Source organism: Phocoena phocoena, chromosome 3 (genome assembly GCF_963924675.1).
Source record: "Phocoena phocoena chromosome 3, mPhoPho1.1, whole genome shotgun sequence".
In the NCBI taxonomy this organism is placed as follows: Eukaryota; Metazoa; Chordata; class Mammalia; order Artiodactyla; family Phocoenidae; genus Phocoena; species Phocoena phocoena.
The window spans coordinates 151,982,507-151,988,658 of NC_089221.1; the positions used below are offsets into that span (position 1 = coordinate 151,982,507).

The 6,152-nt window shown below is 43.6% G+C and overlaps 1 pseudogene; it reads left to right on the forward strand.

Moving 5' to 3' along the window:
- The first annotated feature begins 2,400 nt into the window (after positions 1 to 2,400).
- Positions 2,401 to 5,541, forward strand: LOC136120797 (UDP-N-acetylglucosamine--peptide N-acetylglucosaminyltransferase 110 kDa subunit pseudogene; annotated as a pseudogene).
- The last annotated feature ends 611 nt before the right edge of the window (positions 5,542 to 6,152 follow it).

Genomic DNA, 6,152 nt, shown 5'->3' on the forward strand with positions numbered 1-6,152 from the left:
TTGTTTTGCTTCAAAATATTTTATTCTACGTGGAAGTAGCAAATCTTCAAATTACAATTTTTTAAATGCTTTCAAATATCAATACTATAGGTGTCACAAAATCTAGAAAAATGACATTTAAAAATTAACTACTGCCAGATGTGTCTCTATAAAACTTTTCCCCCACTCTTCTAGCTATGTATTCTTTAACTGCCTCCTCATACGACAGTTTATGTATTTTCGAAATAATATTTTAAGAAATAAACTTTGTAGTTTTTAGACATAGATTTCTTGTAACATGGTTGATTAGAATTTGCTTCTAGTTATTAATAGTTTAGAAAAGTTTATTTCAGCTTCACAATTTATTATTGATAATGTCATATAAATTTTGATTGTTAACTTTGAGAAAACCTCTATGGATTACTTCCTCATAAGTATTTACTATTATAAATGAATTACTGATTTCAGTACTGCTATAGGTTTGTGCATTACAGGGATTCTGATAAAATACTCATTCACACCATTCCATTACACACATTGTTGATGGAGTATATTCATTAATTAATTTATTTATTTATTTTTGGCTGTGTTGGGTCTTCGTTGCTGTGCGCAGGCTTTCTCTACTTGCAGGGACTGGGGGCCACTCTTCATTGTGGTGCACAGGCTTCTCATTGCGGTGGCTTCTCTTGTTGCAGAGCACGGGCGCTAGGCACGGAGGCTTCAGTAGTTGTGGCTCGCAGGCTCAATAGTTGTGGCTCACGGGCTCTAGAGCGCAGGTTCCGTAGTTGTGGCACACCGGCTTAGTTGCTGCGTGGCATGTGGGATCTTCCCGGACCAGGGCTCGAACCCGTGTCCCCTGCATTGGCAGGTGGCTTCTTAACCACTGAGCCATCAGGGTAGCCCCTGGAGTATATTCTTGACAGAAGAAAATTTCCGTTTTGACTAAGCATTGATGAGAACTGAATCTTTGACTTATCTTTCACATGCCTGATGATTGAAATAATTTTCCACAGAATAGCTTCTGGTTTTGTACTTTTCAGTTCTTTTTTTCTTCTTCAAACGCACATGCTTTGAGAGCTGTGAAGTGCAAGACACGGCTATATTGTAAGGTGGTTTTTGTCCTTATGCTTCTGTGTCTTGTGCTAGGTTAAGTCAGTAGAGTAGTCAGTATGAGTACTGGAAGTTATTCCTGTAGTGGGATAGTATATAGTCAGTCACATACGGCGGTGTCTGAAAATCACATAATAGCCTCACTTAAAGCATCTCCTTAGGGCTTCCCTGCTGGCGCAGTGGTTGAGAGTCCACCTGCCGACGCAGGGGACACGGGTTCGTGTCCCGGTCCGGGAAGATCCCACATGCCGCGGAGCAGCTAGGCCCGTGAGCCATGGCCGCTGAGCCTGTGCGTCCAGAGCCTGTGCTCCACAACGGGAGAGGCCACAACAGTGAGAGGCCCGCGTACCACAGAAAAAAGAGAATCTCCTTAGCCAGATTTCAAAAAAGCCTGTGGCCATTCCAATATGATCCAACATAGCAGAATATGATAGAAGGAAAATTGGCAAAGAAAGAGACGCTGGTCTTACCTGATGGAAGTTAAAATATCTCACTTTTGACAATTTTGCAAAAACTTACAATTCCATGAACTAATTTCTAGGCTTCTTCATAGGACCTAAAAAGGAACCCATAGAGTTGTGGAAGAACAATAGAAGCTGCTGTGATGAGAAGCCCGGGCACCGCAACAAAGAGTAGCCCCCGCTCGCCGCAACTAGAGAAAGTCTGCACGCAGCATTGACGACCCAACGCGGCCAAAATAAAAATAAATAAAGATAAATAGATTTATTTTTAAAAATGTAATACTCGTTTGAGGCATGAGAAATATGATGAGAAATTAGCTAATCCTTTCAGAACTTTTAAAATATCAAACTCAGTCTCTTAAGATTTTAGCATTATATACAACATTGGTTACTTATTAGTGGTTTGGGAAGGCCAATTTAAAATTTTCTAATCTTACTGTATTGAAATTCACGGCCCTAATGTTTTCCACATTGACTATATGAATGATGAAGTAAAGTCAATCATGTATTTCCTTTCCAACTGGACAGAAAACAAAAATTTAAAAAGTGTTTGGACTACTGACTTTTGATTTCTTCTAAGGCAAGTGTATAGGTAATTTTTATTCCCTGATTAGGAGAAAAATGGTGGAAGAGGGCAGGGTTAAGAATTAAGATTTCAAGAGCGTGAGAGGTAGATGGCCAACCAGAGTTCCTAAGGTTCGGTGCCTGTAACTGTTGCTGCCGCTTAAGCCTGCCAAAGCAGTGGTATGGCTGCTGCCCTCGTATTTGCTACCTCTAGAAACATTCTTGCCAGTAGTGGCGGCAGCGGGACTCAATTACCCCCTTCTCTCGCTCTCTCCAGAAGCTCCAGATGGCGTCTTCTGTGGGCAACGTGGCCGACAGCACAGAACCAACGAAACGTATGCTTTCCTTCCAAGGGTTAGCTGAGTCGGCACATCGAGAATATCAGGCAGGAGATTTTGAGGCAGCTGAGAGACACTGCATGCAGCTGTGGAGACAAGAGCCAGACAATACTGGAGTACTTTTATTACTTTCATCTCTACACTTCCAGTGTCGAAGGCTGGACAGATCTGCCCACTTTAGTACTCTGGCAATTAAACAGAACCCTCTTCTGGCAGAAGCCTATTTGAATTTGGGGAATGTGTACAAGGAAAGAGGGCAGTTGCAGGAAGCAATGGAGCATTACCGGCATGCATTGCATCTCAAACCAGATTTCATCGATGGTCATATTAACCTGGCAGCCGCTTTGGTAGCAGCAGGCGACGTGCAAGGGGCAGTACAAGCTTACGTCTCTGCTCTTCAGTGCAATCCTGATTTGTACTGTGTTCTCAGTGACCTGGGGAACCTGCTCAAAGCCCTGGGTCGCTTGGAAGGAGCCAAGGCATGTTTTTTGAAAGCAGTGGAGACGCAACCGAACTTTGCAGTAGCTTGGAGTAATCTTGGCTGTGTTTTCAATGCACAAGGGGAGATTTGGCTTGCAATTCATCACTTTGAAAAGGCTGTCACCCTTGACCCCAATTTTCTGGATGCTTATATCAATTTAGGAAATGTCTTGAAAGAGGCACGGATTTTTGACAGAGCTGTGGCAGCTTACCTTTGTGCCCTAAGCTTGAGCCCAAATCATGCAGTGGTGTGTGCCAACCTGGCTGGTGTATACTATGAGCAAGGCCTGATGGATCTCGCAATAGACACCTACAGGCGAGCTATTGAATTGCAACCACATTTCCCTGATGCTTACAGCAACCTAGCCAACGCTCTGGAAGAGAAGGGCCGTGTTGCCGAAGCAGAAGATTGTTATAACACAGCTCTGCGGCTGTGCCCCACCCATGCAGACTCTCTGAATAACTTAGCCAATATCAGAGGAGACCAGGGAAACATTGAAGAGGCAGTTCGCTTGTATCGTAAAGCATTAGAAGTCTTCCCAGAGTTTGCTGTTGCCCATTCAAATTTAGCAAGTGTATTGCAGCAGCAGGGAAAACTGCAGGAAGCTCTGATGCATTATAAGGAGGCTGTTCGAATCAGTCCTACCTTTGCTGATGCCTACTGTAACATGGGAAACACTCTAAAGGAGATGCAGGATGTTCAGGGAGCCTTGCAGTGTTATACTCGGGCCATTCAGATTAACCCTGCACTTGCGGATGCCCACAGCAATCTGGCTTCCATTCACAAGGATTCAGGGAATATTCCAGAAGCAATTGCTTCTTATCGCACTGCTCTGAAGCTTGAACCTGACTCTCCTGACGCTTATTGTGATTTGGCTCATTGCCTGCAGATTGTCTGTGATTGGACAGACTATGATGAGCGAATGAAGAAGTTGGTCAGCATTGTGGCCGACCAGCTGGAGAAGAATAGGTTGCCTTCTGTGCAGCCTCATCATAGTATGCTCTATCCTCTTTCTCATGGCTTCAGGAAGGCTATTGCTGAGAGCCATGGGAACCTCTGCTTGGACGAGATCAGTGTCCTTCATAAACCACCGTACGAACATCCAAAAGACTTGAAGCTCAGTGATGGTCGACTGCGTGTAGGATACGTGAGTTCTGACTTTGGGAATCATCCTACTTCTCATCTTATGCAGTCTATTCCAGGCATGCACAATCCTGATAAATTTGAGGCCTTCTGTTATGCCCTGAGCCCAGATGACGGCACAAACTTCCGAGCGAAGGTGATGGCAGAAGCCCATCATTTCATTGATCTTTCTCAGATTCCATGCAATGGGAAAGCAGCTGATCGCATCCATTAAGATGGTATACACATCCTTGTAAATCTGAATGGTTATACCAGGGGTGCTCGAAATGAACTCTTTGCTCTCAGGCCAGCTCCTATTCAGGCAATGTGGCTGGGCTACCCTGGGACCAGTGGCGTGCTTTTCATGGATTATATCATCACTGATCAGGAAACTTCACCTGCTGAAGTTGCTGAGCAGTATTCTGAGAAACTGGCTTATATGCCCCATACTTTCTTTATTGGTGATCATGCCAATATGTTCCCTCACCTGAAGAAGAAAGCAGTCATCGATTTTAAGTCCAATGGGCACATTTATGACAATCGGATTGTGCTGAATGGCATCGACCTTAAAGCATTTCTTGATAGTCTCCTAGATGTGCAGATTGTCAAGATGAAATGTCCTGATGGAGGAGACAGTGCAGACAGCAGTAATACAGCTCTTAATATGCCTGTCATTCCTATGAATAGTACTGCAGAGGCAGTTATTGAAATGATTAACAGAGGACAAATTCAGATAACAATTAATGGATTCAGTCTTAGCAATGGACTGGCAACTACCCAGATCAACATTAAGGCTGCCACTGGAGAGGAGGTTCCCCGTACCATTATTGTAACCACACGTTCTCAGTACGGGTTACCGGAAGATGCCATCGTGTACTGTAACTTCAATCAGTTATATAAAATTGACCCATCTACTTTGCAGATGTGGGCAAATATTCTGAAGCGTGTTCCCAATAGTGTACTGTGGCTGTTGCGTTTTCCAGCAGTAGGAGAACCTAATATTCAACAGTATGCACAAAATATGGGCCTTCCCCAGAACCGTATCATTTTTTCACCTGTTGCTCCTAAAGAGGAACATGTTCGGAGAGGCCAGCTGGCTGATGTCTGCTTGGACACTCCACTGTGTAATGGACACACCACAGGGATGGATGTCCTTTAGTCAGGGACACCCATGGTGACTATGCCAGGAGAGACTCTTGCTTCCCGAGTTGCAGCTTCCCAGCTCACTTGTTTAGGCTGTCTTGAGCTTATTGCTAAAAATAGACAAGAATATGAAGACATAGCTGTGAAACTGGGAACTGATCTAGAATACCTGAAGAAAATTCGTGGCAAAGTCTGGAAGCAGAGAACATCTAGCCCTCTGTTCAACACCAAACAATACACAATGGACCTAGAGCGGCTCTATCTATAGATGTGGGAGCATTACGCAGCTGGCAACAAACCTGATCACATGATTAAGCCTGTTGAAGTCACTGAGTCGGCCTAAATAATGACTGTGTGCACAGGAGAATTACCCTGTACCTGAGCCTCAACCTTCTGGAGGAAAGGGAACTACTTTCTCCTTATCTGTACAATACCATGTTGCAGATGGGTGACAGACAATGATAAGAAATAGCACAGCCAGACTTGCTTCCTGCATGATCATGATCACGATAGGGAGAGACACAAGAGATGGGAAACTGCTGTTCCACAAGGAGTCTCCATAGAATTTTGCAGCAGCCAGGTGTCTGGAAGGTCTGGAAGGTAAGTCTGGAAGGTCTGATCTCCCTTGGTCTTCCATGGGTTGGATGGTTAGTGTGGAAGGGAGATAGAGATTGCCCAGCCGTTTTGTGATTATCATGGATTGATTGAGTCTTCTGAATTCATATTTTTCTTTATATTTTGGGTATTGCAGCTTTTAAAAATGTTTGGTTTCAGGTATTTTTATTCATGTGAAGTGTATATGATTCTCTTGAGATAAGGTTTTAAGCTAAAATATTCCTTGTTTTAGTTTCTGAACTCTACAGATAAATGGGGACTTTGCTGGTGTAGTCTTTTTATAGGTTTTATAAACCACTGGAGCCTATATCAGTCATTTTAGTGTCTGACATAATGTTT